This window comes from Pristiophorus japonicus, chromosome 11 (genome assembly GCF_044704955.1).
Source record: "Pristiophorus japonicus isolate sPriJap1 chromosome 11, sPriJap1.hap1, whole genome shotgun sequence".
Taxonomy (NCBI): domain Eukaryota; kingdom Metazoa; phylum Chordata; class Chondrichthyes; family Pristiophoridae; genus Pristiophorus; species Pristiophorus japonicus.
This window is the reverse complement of record NC_091987.1, coordinates 96,458,135-96,473,032: the sequence shown is the minus strand read 5'-3', so window position 1 is coordinate 96,473,032 and position 14,898 is coordinate 96,458,135.

Sequence of the window (14,898 nt, the reverse complement as noted above, 5' to 3'; positions counted from 1 at the left end):
CTCAGACTCTGGAGGCGCTGCGACTTGGCTCAGATGCTGGGGGCGCTGTGACTCGGCTCAGACTCAAGGGACGCTGTGACTGGGCTCAGACTCTGGGGGCGCTGTGACTGGGCACAGACTCTGGAGACGCTGTGACTGAACTCAGACTCTCGGGGCGCTGTGACGGTTCAGACTGGGGGCACAGTGACTGGGCTCAGATTCTGGGGGCGCAGTGACTGGGCTCAGACTCTGGGGGTGCTGTGACTGGGCTCAGACTCTGGGGGCGCTGTGACTGGGCTCAGGCTCTGGGGGTGCTGTGACTGAGCTCAGACTCTGGGGGCGCTGTGGCGCGGCTCAGACTCTGGGGACGCTGTGACTGGGCTCAGACTCTGGGGGCGCTGTGACTGAGCTCACACTCTGGGTGCGCTGAGACAGGACTCAGACTCTGGCGGTTCGGTGACTGGGCTCTGACTCTGGGGGCGCTGTGACTGGGCTCTGACTCTGGGGGCGCTGTGACTTGGCACAGACTGTGGGGGCACTGTGATTGGGTTTGGTCTCGATGGACGCTGTGACTGAGCTCAGACTCTGGAGCGCTGTGACTCGGCTCAGACTCTGGCGGTTCAGTGACTCGGCTCAGACTCCAGATGCGCAGCAACTGGCCTCAGACAGTGGGGACGATGTGACTCAGCTCAGAATCTGGGGGCGCAGTGACTGGGCTCAGACTCTGGGGGCGCAGTGACTGGGCTCTGACTATGTGGGCGCTGTGGCGGGCTCGGCTCAGACTCTGGAGGCGCTGTGACTCGGCTCAGACTCAAGGGACGCTGTGACTGGGCTCAGTCTCTACGGACGCTGTGACTGGGCTCAGACTCTGGGGACGCTGTGACTGGCGACAGACTCTGGAGGCGCTGTGACTGAGCTCAGACTCTCGGGGCGCTGTGACGGTTCAGACTGGGGGCGCAGTGACTCGACTCAGATTCTGGGGGCACAGTGATTGGGCTCAGACTCTGAGGGCGCTGTGACGGCCTCGGCTCAGACTCTGGGGACGCTGTGACTGGGCTCTGACTCTGTGGGTGCTGTGGCGGGCTTGGCTCAGACTCTGGAGGTGCTGTGACTTGGCTCAGACGCTGGGGGCACTGTGACGGCCTCGGCTCAGAATCTGGGTGTGCTGCGACTTGGCTCAGACTCAAGGGACGCGGTGACTGGGCTCAGTCACTATGGGCGCTGTGACTGGGCTCAGACTCTGGGTGCGTTGTGACTGGGCACAGACTCTGGAGGCGCTGTGACTGAGCTCAGACTCTCGGGGCGCTGTGACGGTTCAGACTGGAGGTGCAGTGACTGGGCTCAGATTCTGATGGCGCAGTGACTGGGCTCAGGCTCTGGGGGCGCTGTGACTCGGCTCAGACTCTGGGGCGCTGCAACGGCGCTCCAACTCTGGAGGCGCGGTGACTGAGCTCAGACTCTCGGGGCGCTGTGACGGTTCAGACTGGAGGTGCGGTGACTGGGCTCAGATTCTGATGGCGCAGTGACTGGGCTCAGACTCTGGGGTCGCTGTGACGGTTCAGACTGGAGGTGCTGTGACTGGGCTCAGATTCTGATGGCGCAGTGACTGGGCTCAGACTCTGGGGTCGCTGTGACTCGGCTCAGACTCTGGGGCGCTGCAACGGCGCTCCAACTCTGGGGGCGCTGTGACTGGGCTCAGACTCTGGGGGCGCTGTAACTCGGCTCAGACTCTGGGAGCACGGTGACTCGGCTCAGACTCTCGGGTCGCTGTGACCGGGGTCAGATTCTGGGGGCACTGTGACTCGACTGAGACTCTGAAGCGCTGTGATTTGGCTCAGATTCTGGGGGTGCTGTGACTGGGCTCAGACTCTGGGGGCTTTGTGACTGGGCCCTGACTTGGGGCACTGTGGCGGGCTCCGCTCAGATTCTGGAGGTGCTGCGGCTTGGCTCCAACTCTGGGGGCGCTGTGACGGCCTCGGCTCAGATTGTGGGGGTGTTGTGACTCAGCTCAGACTCTGGGGGCGCTGTGGCGCGGCTCAGACTCTGGCGGCGCTGTGACTGGGCTCAGACTCTGGGGGCGCTGTGACTGGGCTCAGACTCTGGGGGCGCTGTGAATTGGCTCAAACTCTGGAGGCTGGGTGTCTGCGCTCAGAATCTGGGGACGCTGTGACGAGGCTCAGAATATGAAGGCGCAGTGACTGAGCTCAGACTCTGGATGCACTGTGACGGGCTCGGCTCAGATTCTGGGGGCGCTGTAACGGGCTCAGACTCTGGGAGCACGGTGACTGGGCTCAGACTCTGGGGGCGCTGTGGCGCGTCTCAGACTCTGGGGGCGCTGTGACTGGGCTCAGACTCTGGGGGCGCTGTGACTGGGCTCACACTCTGGGTGCGCTGAGACTGGGCTCAGACTCTGGGGGCCCTGTGACTGGGCTCTGACTCTGGGTGCGCTGTGAATTGGCTCAGACTGTGGGGGCACTGTGATTGGGTTTGGTCTCGATGGATGCTGTGACTGAGCTCAGACTCTGGGGCGCTGTGATTCGGCTCAGACTCTGGCGGTTCAGTGACTCGGTTCAAACTCTAGATGCGCAGTAACTGGCCTCAGACAGTGGGGATGCTGTGAATCGGCTCAGACACTGGGGGCGGGGTGTCTGTGATCAGAATTTGGGGTGCTGTGACTCAGCTCAGAATCTGGGGGCACAGTGTCTGGGCTCAGACTCTGGGGGCGCAGTGACTTGGCTCAGACGCTGGGGGCACTGTGGCAGCCTCGGCTCAGAATTTGGGGGTGCTGCGACTTGGCTCAGACTCTGGGGGCGCTGTGATGGCCTCGGCTCAGAATGTAGGGGTGCTGGAACTCAGCTCAGAGTCAGGGGACGCTGTGACTGGTCTCAGACTCTGAGGGTGCTGTGACTTGGCTCAGCCTCTGGGGGCGCTGTGACTGGGCTCAGACTCTGGAGGCGGGGTGTCTGCGCTCACAATCTGGGGACGCTGTGACGAGGCTCAGAATCTGAGGGCGCAGTGACTGGGCTCAGACTCTGGATGCACTGTGACGGGCTCGGCTCAGATTCTGGGGGCGCTGTAACGGGCTCAGACTCTGGGAGCACGGTGACTCGGCTCAGACTCTGGGGTCGCAGTGACTGGGCTCAGATTCTGGGGGCACTGTGACTCGGCTCAGACTCTGGGAGCGCTGTGACTGGGCTCAGATTCTGGGGGCGCTGTGACTGGGTTCAGACTCTGGGCATGCTGTGGCACGGCTCAGAATCTGGGGGCGCTGTGACTGGGCTCAGACTCTGGGGGCGCTGTGACTGGGCTCACATTCTGGGTGCGCTGAGACTGGGCTCAGACTCTGGGAGCACTGTGACTGGGCTCTGACTCTGGGTGCGCTGTGACTTGGCTCAGACTGTGGGGGCACTGTGATTGGGTTTGGTCTCGATGGGCGCTGTGACTGAGCTCAGACTCTGGGGCGCTGTGCCTTGGCTCAGACTCTGGCGGCTCGGTGACTCGGCTCAGACTCTAGATGTGCAGTAACTGGCCTCAGACAGTGGGGACGCTGTTAATCGGCTCAGACTCTGGGGGCGGGGTGTCTGCGATCAGAATTTGGGGTGCTGTGACTCAGCTCAGAATTTGGGGGCGCAGTGACTGGGCTCAGACTCTGGGGGCACAGTGATTGGGCTCAGACTCTGGGGGCGCTGTAACGGCCTCGGCTCAGACTCTGGGGGCGCTGTGACTGGGCTCAGACTCTGGGGGCACTGTGACTGGGCTCAGACTCTGGGGGCGCTGTTGCGCGGCTCAGACTCTGGGGGCGCTGTGACTGGGCTCAGACTCTGGGGGCGCTGTGACTGGGCTCACAATCTGGGTGCGCTGAGACTGGGCTCAGACTCTGGGGGCGCTGTGACTGGGCTCTGAATCTGGGGGCGCTTTGACTTGGCTCAGACTGTGGGGGCACTGTGATTGGGTTTGGTCTCGATGGACGCTGTGACTGAGCTCAGACTCTGGGGTGCTGTGACTCGGCTCAGACTCTGGCGGTTTGGTGACTCGGCTCAGACTCTCGATGCGCAGCAACTGGCCTCAGACAGTGGGGACGCAGTTAATCGGCTCAGACTCTGGGGGCGGGGTGTCTGTGATCAGAATTTGGGGTGCTGTGACTCAGCTCAGAATTTGGGGATGCAGTGACTGGGCTCAGACTCTGGGGGCACAGTGATTGGGCTCAGACTCTGGGGTCGCTGTAACGGCCTCGGCAAAGGCTCTAGGGGCGCTGTGACTGGGCTCTGACTCTGTGGTCGCTGTGGCGGGCTCGGCTCAGACTCTGGAGGCGCTGCGACTTGGCTCAGACGCTGGGGGCGCTGTGACGGCCTCGGCTCAGAATCTGGGGGTGCTGCGACTCGGCTCAGACTCAAGGCGCGCAGTGACTGGGCTCAGGCTCTGGGGGCGCTGTGACTCGGCTCAGACTCTGGGGGTGCTGCAACTGCGCTCCAACTCTGGGGGCGCTGTGACTGGGCTCAGACTCTGGGGGCGCTGTGACTCGGCTCAGGCTCTGGGGGTGCTGTGACTGGGATCAGACACTAGGGGCGCCGTGACTGGGCTCAGAATCTGGGGGCGCTGTGGCACGGCTCGGACTCTGGGGCGCTGTGTCCGGGCTCAGACTCCGGGGGTTCTGTGACTATGCTCAGACTCTGGGGGTGCTGTGACTGGGCTCAGACTCAGGGGGCGCTGTGACTGGGCTCAAATGCTGGGGGGCGCTGTGACTGGGCTCTGACTTTTGGGGCGCTGTGACTGGGCTCAGACTCAGGGGGCGCTGTGATGGGCTCAGACTCAGGGGGCGCTGTGGCTGGGCTCAGACTCAGGGGGCGCTGTGACTGAGCTCAAACTCTGGTGGGCACTGTGACTGGCCTCTGACTCTGGGGGCGTTGTGTCAGGCTCGGCACAGACTCCGGAGGCGCTGCGACTTGGCTCAGAAGCTGGGGGCGCTGTGACTAGGCTCTGACTCTGGGGGCGCTGTGACTGGGCTCAGCCTCTGGGGGCGCTGTGAATTGGCTCAGACTCTGGAGGCGGGGTGTCTGCGCTCAGAATCTGGGGGCGCTGTGACTGGGCTCAGATTCTGGGGGCACTGTGACTGGGCTCAGACTCTGGGGGCGCTGTGGCGCGGCTCAGACTCTGGGAGCACGGTGACTCGGCTCAGACTCTGGGGTCGCTGTGACTGGGCTCAAATTCTGGGCGCACTGTGATTGGGCTCAGACTCTGGGGGCGCTGTGGCGCGGCTCAGACTCTGGATGCACTGTGACGGGCTCGGCTTAGACTCTGGGGGCGCTGTGACAGGCTCAGACTCTGGGGGCACGGTGACTCGGCTCAGACTCTGGGGGCGCAGTGACTGGGCTCAGACTCTGGATGCACTGTGACGGGCTCGGCTCAGATTCTGGGGGCGCTGTAACAGGCTCAGACTCTGGGAGCACGGTGACTCGACTCAGACTCTGGGGGCGCTGTGACTGGGCTCAGATTCTGGGTGCGCTGAGACTGGGCTCAGACTCTGGGGGCGCTGTGGCGCGGCTCAGACTCTGGGGGCGCTGTGACTGGGCTCAGACTCTGGGGGCGCTGTGACTGGGCTCACACTCTGGGTGCGCTGTGACTTGGCTCAGACTGTGGGGGCACTGTGATTGGGTTTGGTCTCGATGGACGCTGTGACTGAGCTCAGACTCTGGGGCGCTGTGACTCGGCTCAGACTCTGGCGGTTCAGTGACTCGGCTCAGACTCTCGATGCGCAGCAACTGGCCTCAGACAGTGGGGACGCTGTTCATCGGCTCAGACTCTGGGGGCGGGGTGTCTGCGATCAGAATTTGGGGTGCTGTGACTCAGCTCAGAATTTGGGGGGGCAGTGACTGGGCTCAGACTCTGGGGGCACAGTGATTGGGCTCAGACTCTGGGGGCGCTGTAACGGCCTCGGCTCAGACTCTGGGGACGCTGTGACTGGGCTCTGACTCTGTGGGCGCTGTGGCAGGCTTGGCTCAGACTCTGGAGGTGCTGTGACTTGGCTCAGACGCTGGGGGCGCTGTGATGGCCTCGGTTCAGAATCTGGGTGTGCTGCGACTTGGCTCAGACTCAAGGGACGCGGTGACTGGGCTCAGTCACTATGGGCGCTGTGACTGGGCTCAGACTCTGGGGGCGTTGTGACTGGGCACAGACTCTGGAGGCGCTGTGACTGAGCTCAGACTCTCGGGGCGCTGTGACGGTTCAGACTGGAGGTGCAGTGACTGGGCTCAGATTCTGATGGCGCAGTGACTGGGCTCAGGCTCTGGGGGCGCTGTGACACGGCTCAGACTCTGGGGCGCTGCAACGGCGCTCCAACTCTGGGGGCGCTGTGACTGGGCTCAGACTCTGGGGGCGCTGTAACTCGGCTCAGACTCTGGGAGCACGGTGACTCGGCTCAGACTCTCGGGTCGCTGTGACCGGGGTCAGATTCTGGGGGCACTGTGACTCGACTGAGACTCTGAAGCGCTGTGATTTGGCTCAGATTCTGGGGGTGCTGTGACTGGGCTCAGACTCTGGGGGCTTTGTGACTGGGCCCTGACTTGGGGCACTGTGGCGGGCTCCGCTCAGATTCTGGAGGTGCTGCGACTTGGCTCCGACTCTGGGGGCGCTGTGACGGCCTCGGCTCAGATTGTGGGGGTGTTGTGACTCAGCTCAGACTCAGTGGACGCTGTGACTGGTCTCAGACTCTGGGGGTGCTGTGACTTGGCTCAGCCTCTGGGGGCGCTGTGACTGGGCTCAGACTCTGGGGGCGCTGTGAATTGGCTCAGACTCTGGAGGTGGGGTGTCTGCGCTTAGAATCTGGGGACGCTGTGACGAGGCTCTGAATCTGGGGTCGCTGTGACTGGGCTCAGATTCTGAAGCGCTGTGACTGGGCTCAGATTCTGGGGGCGCTGTGACTGGGCTCAGACTCTGGGGGCGCTGTGGCGCGGCTCAGACTCTGGCGGCGCTGTGACTGGGCTCAGACTCTGGGGGCGCTGTGACTGCGCTCAGACTCTGGGAGTGCTGTGAATTGGCTCAAACTCTGGAGGCTGGGTGTCTGCGCTCAGAATCTGGGGACGCTGTGACGAGGCTCAGAATATGAAGGCGCAGTGACTGGGCTCAGACTCTGGATGCACTGTGACGGGATCGGCTCAGATTCTGGGGTCGCTGTAACGGGCTCAGACTCTGGGAGCACGGTGACTCGGCTCAGACTCTGGGATCGCTGTGACTGGGCTCAGACTCTGGGGGCACTGTGACTGGGCTCTGACTCTGGGTGCGCTGTGAATTGGCTCAGACTGTGGGGGCACTGGGATTGGGTTTGGTCTCGATGGATGCTGTGACTGAGCTCAGACTCTGGGGCGCTGTGATTCGGCTCAGACTCTGGCGGTTCAGTGACTCGGTTCAAACTCTAGATGCGCAGTAACTGGCCTCAGACAGTGGGGATGCTGTGAATCGGCTCAGACACTGGGGGCGGGGTGTCTGCGATCAGAATTTGGGGTGCTGTGACTCAGCTCAGAATCTGGGGGCACAGTGTCTGGGCTCAGACTCTGGGGGCGCAGTGACTTGGCTCAGACGCTGGGGGCACTGTGGCGGCCTCGGCTCAGAATTTGGGGGTGCTGCGACTTGGCTCAGACTCTGGGGGCGCTGTGATGGCCTCGGCTCAGAATGTAGGGGTGCTGGAACTCAGCTCAGAGTCAGGGGACGCTGTGACTGGTCTCAGACTCTGAGGGTGCTGTGACTTGGCTCAGCCTCTGGGGGCGCTGTGACTGGGCTCAGACTCTGGGGGCGCTGTGAATTGGCTCAGACTCTGGAGGCGGGGTGTCTGCGCTCACAATCTGGGGACGCTGTGACGAGGCTCAGAATCTGAGGGCGCAGTGACTGGGCTCAGACTCTGGGGGCGCTGTGACTGGGCTTAGACGCTGGGGTGGCTGTGACTGGGCTCAGACTCTGGAGGCGCTGTGACTGGGCTCAGTCTCTGGGGGCGCTGTGACTGGAGCCAGAATCTGGGGCCACTGTGACTGGGCTCAGACTGTGGGGGTGCTGTGACTGGGCTCAGACTCTGGGGCCGCTGTGACTGGGCTCAGATTCTGTGGGTGCTGTGACTGGGTTCAGACTGTGCGGGCGGTGTGACAGGCTCAGATTCTGGGGGTGCTGTGACTGGGCTCAGACTCTGGAGGCGCTGTGACTGGGCTCAGTCTCTGGTGGCGCTGTGACTGGGGCCAGAATCTGGGGCCGCTGTGACTGGGCTCAGACTGTGGGGGTGCTGTGACTGGGCTCAGACTCTGGGGCCGCTGTGACTGGGCTCAGATTCTGTGGGTGCTGTGACTGGGTTCAGACTGTGTGGGCAGTGTGACAGGCTCAGATTCTGGGGGCGCTGTGACTGGGCTCAGACTCTGGGGGCGCTGTGACTGGGCTCTGACTCTGTGGGTGCTGTGGCGGGCTCGGCTCAGACTCTGGAGGCGCTGCGACTTGGCTCAGACGCTGGGGGCGCTGTGACTCGGCTCAGACTCAAGGGACGCTGTGACTGGGCTCAGTCTCTATGGACGCTGTGACTGGGCTCAGACTCTGGGGGCGCTGTGACTGGGCACAGACTCTGGAGACGCTGTGACTGAACTCAGACTCTCGGGGCGCTGTGACAGTTCAGACTGGGGGCACAGTGACTGGGCTCAGATTCTGGGGGCGCAGTGACTGGGCTCAGACTCTGGGGGTGCTGTGACTCGGCTTAGACTCTGGGGGCGCTGCAACTGCGCTTCAACTCTGGGGGCGCTGTGACTGGGCTCAGACTCTGGGGGCGCTGTGACTGGGCTCAGGCTCTGGGGGTGCTGTGACTGAGCTCAGACTCTGGGGGCGCTGTGGCGCGGCTCAGACTCTGGGGACGCTGTGACTGGGCTCCAACTCTGGGGGCGCTGTGACTGAGCTCACACTCTGGGTGCGCTGAGACAGGACTCAGACTCTGGCGGTTCGGTGACTGGGCTCTGACTCTGGGGGCGCTGTGACTGGGCTCTGACTCTGGGGGCGCTGTGACTTGGCACAGACTGTGGGGGCACTGTGATTGGGTTTGGTCTCGATGGACGCTGTGACTGAGCTCAGACTCTGGAGCGCTGTGACTCGGCTTAGACTCTGGCGGTTCGGTGACTCGGCTCAGACTCCAGATGCGCAGCAACTGGCCTCAGACAGTGGTGACGCTGTGACTCAGCTCAGAATCTGAGGGCGCAGTGACTGGGCTCAGACTCTGGGGGCGCAGTGACTGGGCTCTGACGATGTGGGCGCTGTGGCGGGCTCGGCTCAGACTCTGGAGGCGCTGTGACTCGGCTCAGACTCAAGGGACGCTGTGACTGGGCTCAGTCTCTACGGACGCTGTGACTGGGCTCAGACTCTGGGGGCGCTGTGACTGGGCTTAGACGCTGGGGTGGCTGTGACTGGGCTCAGACTCTGGAGGCGCTGTGACTGGGCTCAGTCTCTGGGGGCGCTGTGACTGGAGCCAGAATCTGGGGCCGCTGTGACTGGGCTCAGACTGTGGGGGTACTGTGACTGGACTCAGACTCTGGGGCCGCTGTGACTGGGCTCAGATTCTGTGGGTGCTGTGACTGGGTTCAGACTGTGCGGGCGGTGTGACAGGCTCAGATTCTGGGGGTGCTGTGACTGGGCTCAGACTCTGGAGGCGCTGTGACTGGGCTCAGTCTCTGGGGGCGCTGTGACTAGGGCCAGAATCTGGGGCCGCTGTGACTGGGCTCAGACTGTGGGGGTGCTGTGACTGGGCTCAGACTCTGGGGCCGCTGTGACTGGGCTCAGATTCTGTGGGTGCTGTGACTGGGTTCAGACTGTGTGGGCGGTGTGACAGGCTCAGATTCTGGGGGCGCTGTGACTGGGCTCAGACTCTGGGGGCGCTGTGACTGGGCTCTGACTCTGTGGGTGCTGTGGCGGGCTCGGCTCAGACTCTGGAGGCGCTGCGACTTGGCTCAGACGCTGGGGGCGCTGTGACTCGGCTCAGACTCAAGGGACGCTGTGACTGGGCTCAGTCTCTATGGACGCTGTGACTGGGCTCAGACTCTGGGGGCGCTGTGACTGGGCACAGACTCTGGAGACGCTGTGACTGAACTCAGACTCTCGGGGCGCTGTGACAGTTCAGACTGGGGGCACAGTGACTGGGCTCAGATTCTGGGGGCGCAGTGACTGGGCTCAGACTCTGGGGGTGCTGTGACTCGGCTTAGACTCTGGGGGCGCTGCAACTGCGCTCCAACTCTGGGGGTGCTGTGACTGGGCTCAGGCTCTGGGGGTGCTGTGACTGAGCTCAGACTCTGGGGGCACTGTGGCGCGGCTCAGACTCTAGGGACGCTGTGACTGGGCTCCAACTCTGGGGGCGCTGTGACTGAGCTCACACTCTGGGTGCGCTGAGACAGGACTCAGACTCTGGCGGTTCGGTGACTGGGCTCTGACTCTGGGGGCGCTGTGACTGGGCTCTGACTCTGGGGGCGCTGTGACTTGGCACAGACTGTGGGGGCACTGTGATTGGGTTTGGTCTCGATGGACGCTGTGACTGAGCTCAGACTCTGGAGCGCTGTGACTCGGCTTAGACTCTGGCGGTTCGGTGACTCGGCTCAGACTCCAGATGCGCAGCAACTGGCCTCAGACAGTGGTGACGCTGTGACTCAGCTCAGAATCTGAGGGCGCAGTGACTGGGCTCAGACTCTGGGGGCGCAGTGATTGGGCTCTGACTATGTGGGGCGGGCTCGGCTCAGACTCTGGAGGCGCTGTGACTCGGCTCAGACTCAAGGGACGCTGTGACTGGGCTCAGTCTCTACGGACGCTGTGACTGGGCTCAGACTCTGGGGACGCTGTGACTGGCCACAGACTCTGGAGGCGCTGTGACTGAGCTCAGACTCTCGGGGCGCTGTGACGGTTCAGACTGGGGGCGCAGTGACTGGGCTCAGACTCTGGGGGCACAGTGATTGGGCTCAGACTCTGGGGGCGCTGTGACGGCCTCGGCTCAGACTCTGGGGACACTGTGACTGGGCTCTGACTCTGTGAGCGCTGTGGCGGGCTTGGCTCAGACTCTGGAGGTGCTGTGACTTGGCTCAGACGCTGGGGGCACTGTGACGGCCTCGGCTCAGAATCTGGGTGTGCTGCGACTTGGCTCAGACTCAAGGGACGCGGTGACTGGGCTCAGTCACTATGGGCGCTGTGACTGGGCTCAGACTCTGGGGGCGTTGTGACTGGGCACAGACTCTGGAGGCGCTGTGACTGAGCTCAGACTCTCGGGGCGCTGTGACGGTTCAGACTGGAGGTGCAGTGACTGGGCTCAGATTCTGATGGCGCAGTGACTGGGCTCAGGCTCTGGGGGCGCTGTGACGCGGCTCAGACTCTGGGGCGCTGCAACGGCGCTCCAACTCTGGGGGCGCTGTGACTGGGCTCAGACTCTGGGAGCGCTGTAACTCGGCTCAGACTCTGGGAGCACGGTGACTCGGCTCAGACTCTCGGGTCGCTGTGACCGGGGTCAGATTCTGGGGGCACTGTGACTCGACTGAGACTCTGAAGCGCTGTGATTTGGCTCAGATTCTGGGGGTGCTGTGACTGGGCTCAGACTCTGGGGGCTTTGTGACTGGGCTCAGATTCTGGGGGCGCTGTGACTGGGCTCAGACTCTGGGGGCGCTGTGGCGCGGCTCAGACTCTGGCGGCGCTGTGACTGGGCTCAGACTCTGGGGGCGCTGTGACTGGGCTCAGACTCTGGGGGCGCTGTGAATTGGCTCAAACTCTGGAGGCTGGGTGTCTGCGCTCAGAATCTGGGGACGCTGTGACGAAGCTCAGAATATGAAGGCGCAGTGACTGAGCTCAGACTCTGGATGCACTGTGACGGGCTCGGCTCAGATTCTGGGGGCGCTGTAACGGGCTCAGACTCTGGGAGCACGGTGACTCGGCTCAGACTCTGGGGTCGCTGTGACTGGGCTCAGACTCTGGGGGCGCTGTGGCGCGGCTCAGACTCTGGGGGCGCTGTGACTGGGCTCAGACTCTGGGGCGCTGTGACTGGGCTCACACTCTGGGTGCGCTGAGACTGGGCTCAGACTCTGGGGGCCCTGTGACTGGGCTCTGACTCTGGGTGCGCTGTGAATTGGCTCAGACTGTGGGGGCACTGTGATTGGGTTTGGTCTCGATGGATGCTGTGACTCAGCTCAGACTCTGGGGCGCTGTGATTCGGCTCAGACTCTGGCGGTTCAGTGACTCGGTTCAAACTCTAGATGCGCAGTAACTGGCCTCAGACAGTGGGGATGCTGTGAATCGGCTCAGACACTGGGGGCGGGGTGTCTGCGATCAGAATTTGGGGTGCTGTGACTCAGCTCAGAATCTGGGGGCACAGTGTCTGGGCTCAGACTCTGGGGGCGCAGTGACTTGGCTCAGACGCTGGGGGCACTGTGGCAGCCTCGGCTCAGAATTTGGGGGTGCTGCGACTTGGCTCAGACTCTGGGGGTGCTGTGATGGCCTCGGCTCAGAATGTAGGGGTGCTGGAACTCAGCTCAGAGTCAGGGGACGCTGTGACTGGTCTCAGACTCTGAGGGTGCTGTGACTTGGCTCAGCCTCTGGGGGCGCTGTGACTGGGCTCACACTCTGGGTGCGCTGAGACTGGGCTCAGACTCTGGGGGCCCTGTGACTGGGCTCTGACTCTGGGTGCGCTGTGAATTGGCTCAGACTGTGGGGGCACTGGGATTGGGTTTGGTCTCGATGGATGCTGTGACTGAGCTCAGACTCTGGGGCGCTGTGATTCGGCTCAGACTCTGGCGGTTCAGTGACTCGGTTCAAACTCTAGATGCGCAGTAACTGGCCTCAGACAGTGGGGATGCTGTGAATCGGCTCAGACACTGGGGGCGGGGTGTCTGCGATCAGAATTTGGGGTGCTGTGACTCAGCTCAGAATCTGGGGGCACAGTGTCTGGGCTCAGACTCTGGGGGCGCAGTGACTTGGCTCAGACGCTGGGGGCATTGTGGCAGCCTCGGCTCAGAATTTGGGGGTGCTGCGACTTGGCTCAGACTCTGGGGGCGCTGTGATGGCCTCGGCTCAGAATGTAGGGGTGCTGGAACTCAGCTCAGAGTCAGGGGACGCTGTGACTGGTCTCAGACTCTGAGGGTGCTGTGACTTGGCTCAGCCTCTGGGGGCGCTGTGACTGGGCTCAGACTCTGGGGGCGCTGTGAATTGGCTCAGACTCTGGAGGCGGGGTGTCTGCGCTCACAATCTGGGGACGCTGTGACGAGGCTCAGAATCTGAGGGCGCAGTGACTGGGCTCAGACTCTGGATGCACTGTGACGGGCTCGGCTCAGATTCTGGGGGCGCTGTAACGGGCTCAGACTCTGGGAGCACGGTGACTCGGCTCAGACTCTGGGGTCGCTGTGACTGGGCTCAGATTCTGGGGGCACTGTGACTCGGCTCAGACTCTGAAGCGCTGTGACTGGGCTCAGATTCTGGGGGCGCTGTGACTGGGTTCAGACTCTGGGCATGCTGTGGCGCGGCTCAGAATCTGGGGGCGCTGTGACTGGGCTCAGACTCTGGGGGCGCTGTGACTGGGCTCACATTCTGGGTGCGCTGAGACTGGGCTCAGACTCTGGGAGCACTGTGACTGGGCTCTGACTCTGGGTGCACTGTGACTTGGCTCAGACTGTGGGGGCACTGTGATTGGGTTTGGTCTCGATGGACGCTGTGACTGAGCTCAGACTCTGGGGCGCTGTGACTTGGCTCAGACTCTGGCGGCTCGGTGACTCGGCTCAGACTCTAGATGTGCAGTAACTTGCCTCAGACAGTGGGGACGCTGTTAATCGGCTCAGACTCTGGGGGCGGGGTGTCTGCGATCAGAATTTGGGGTGCTGTGACTCAGCTCAGAATTTGGGGGCGCAGTGACTGGGCTCAGACTCTGGGGGCACAGTGATTGGGCTCAGACTCTGCGGGCGCTGTAACGGCCTCGGCTCAGACTCTGGGGGTGCTGTGACTGGGCTCAGACTCTGGGGGCACTGTGACTGGGCTCAGACTCTGGGGGCGCTGTTGCGCGGCTCAGACTCTGGGGGCGCTGTGACTGGGCTCAGACTCTGGGGGCGCTGTGACTGGGCTCACAATCTGGGTGCGCTGAGACTGGGCTCAGACTCTGGGGGCGCTGTGACTGGGCTCTGAATCTGGGGGCGCTTTGACTTGGCTCAGACTGTGGGGGCACTGTGATTGGGTTTGGTCTCGATGGACGCTGTGACTGAGCTCAGACTCTGGGGTGCTGTGACTCGGCTCAGACTCTGGCGGTTTGGTGACTCGGCTCAGACTCTCGATGCGCAGCAACTGGCCTCAGACAGTGGGGACGCAGTTAATCGGCTCAGACTCTGGGGGCGGGGTGTCTGCGATCAGAATTTGGGGTGCTGTGACTCAGCTCAGAATTTGGGGATGCAGTGACTGGGCTCAGACTCTGGGGGCACAGTGATTGGGCTCAGACTCTGGGGGCGCTGTAACGGCCTCGGCTCAGGCTCTGGGGGCGCAGTGACTGGGCTCTGACTCTGTGGTCGCTGTGGCGGGCTCGGCTCAGACTCTGGAGGCGCTGCGACTTGGCTCAGACGCTGGGGGCGCTGTGACGGCCTCGGCTCAGAATCTGGGGGTGCTGCGACTCGGCTCAGACTCAAGGGGCGCAGTGACTGGGCTCAGGCTCTGGGGGCGCTGTGACTCGGCTCAGACTCTGGGGGTGCTGCAACTGCGCTCCAACTCTGGGGGCGCTGTGACTGGGCTCAGACTCTGGGGGCGCTGTGACTCGGCTCAGGCTCTGGGGGTGCTGTGACTGGGCTCAGACACTCGTGGCGCCGTGACTGGGCTCAGAATCTGGGGGCGCTGTGGCACGGCTCGAACTCTGGGGCGCTGTGTCCGGGCTCAGACTCCGGGGGTTCTGTGACTATGCTCAGACTCTGG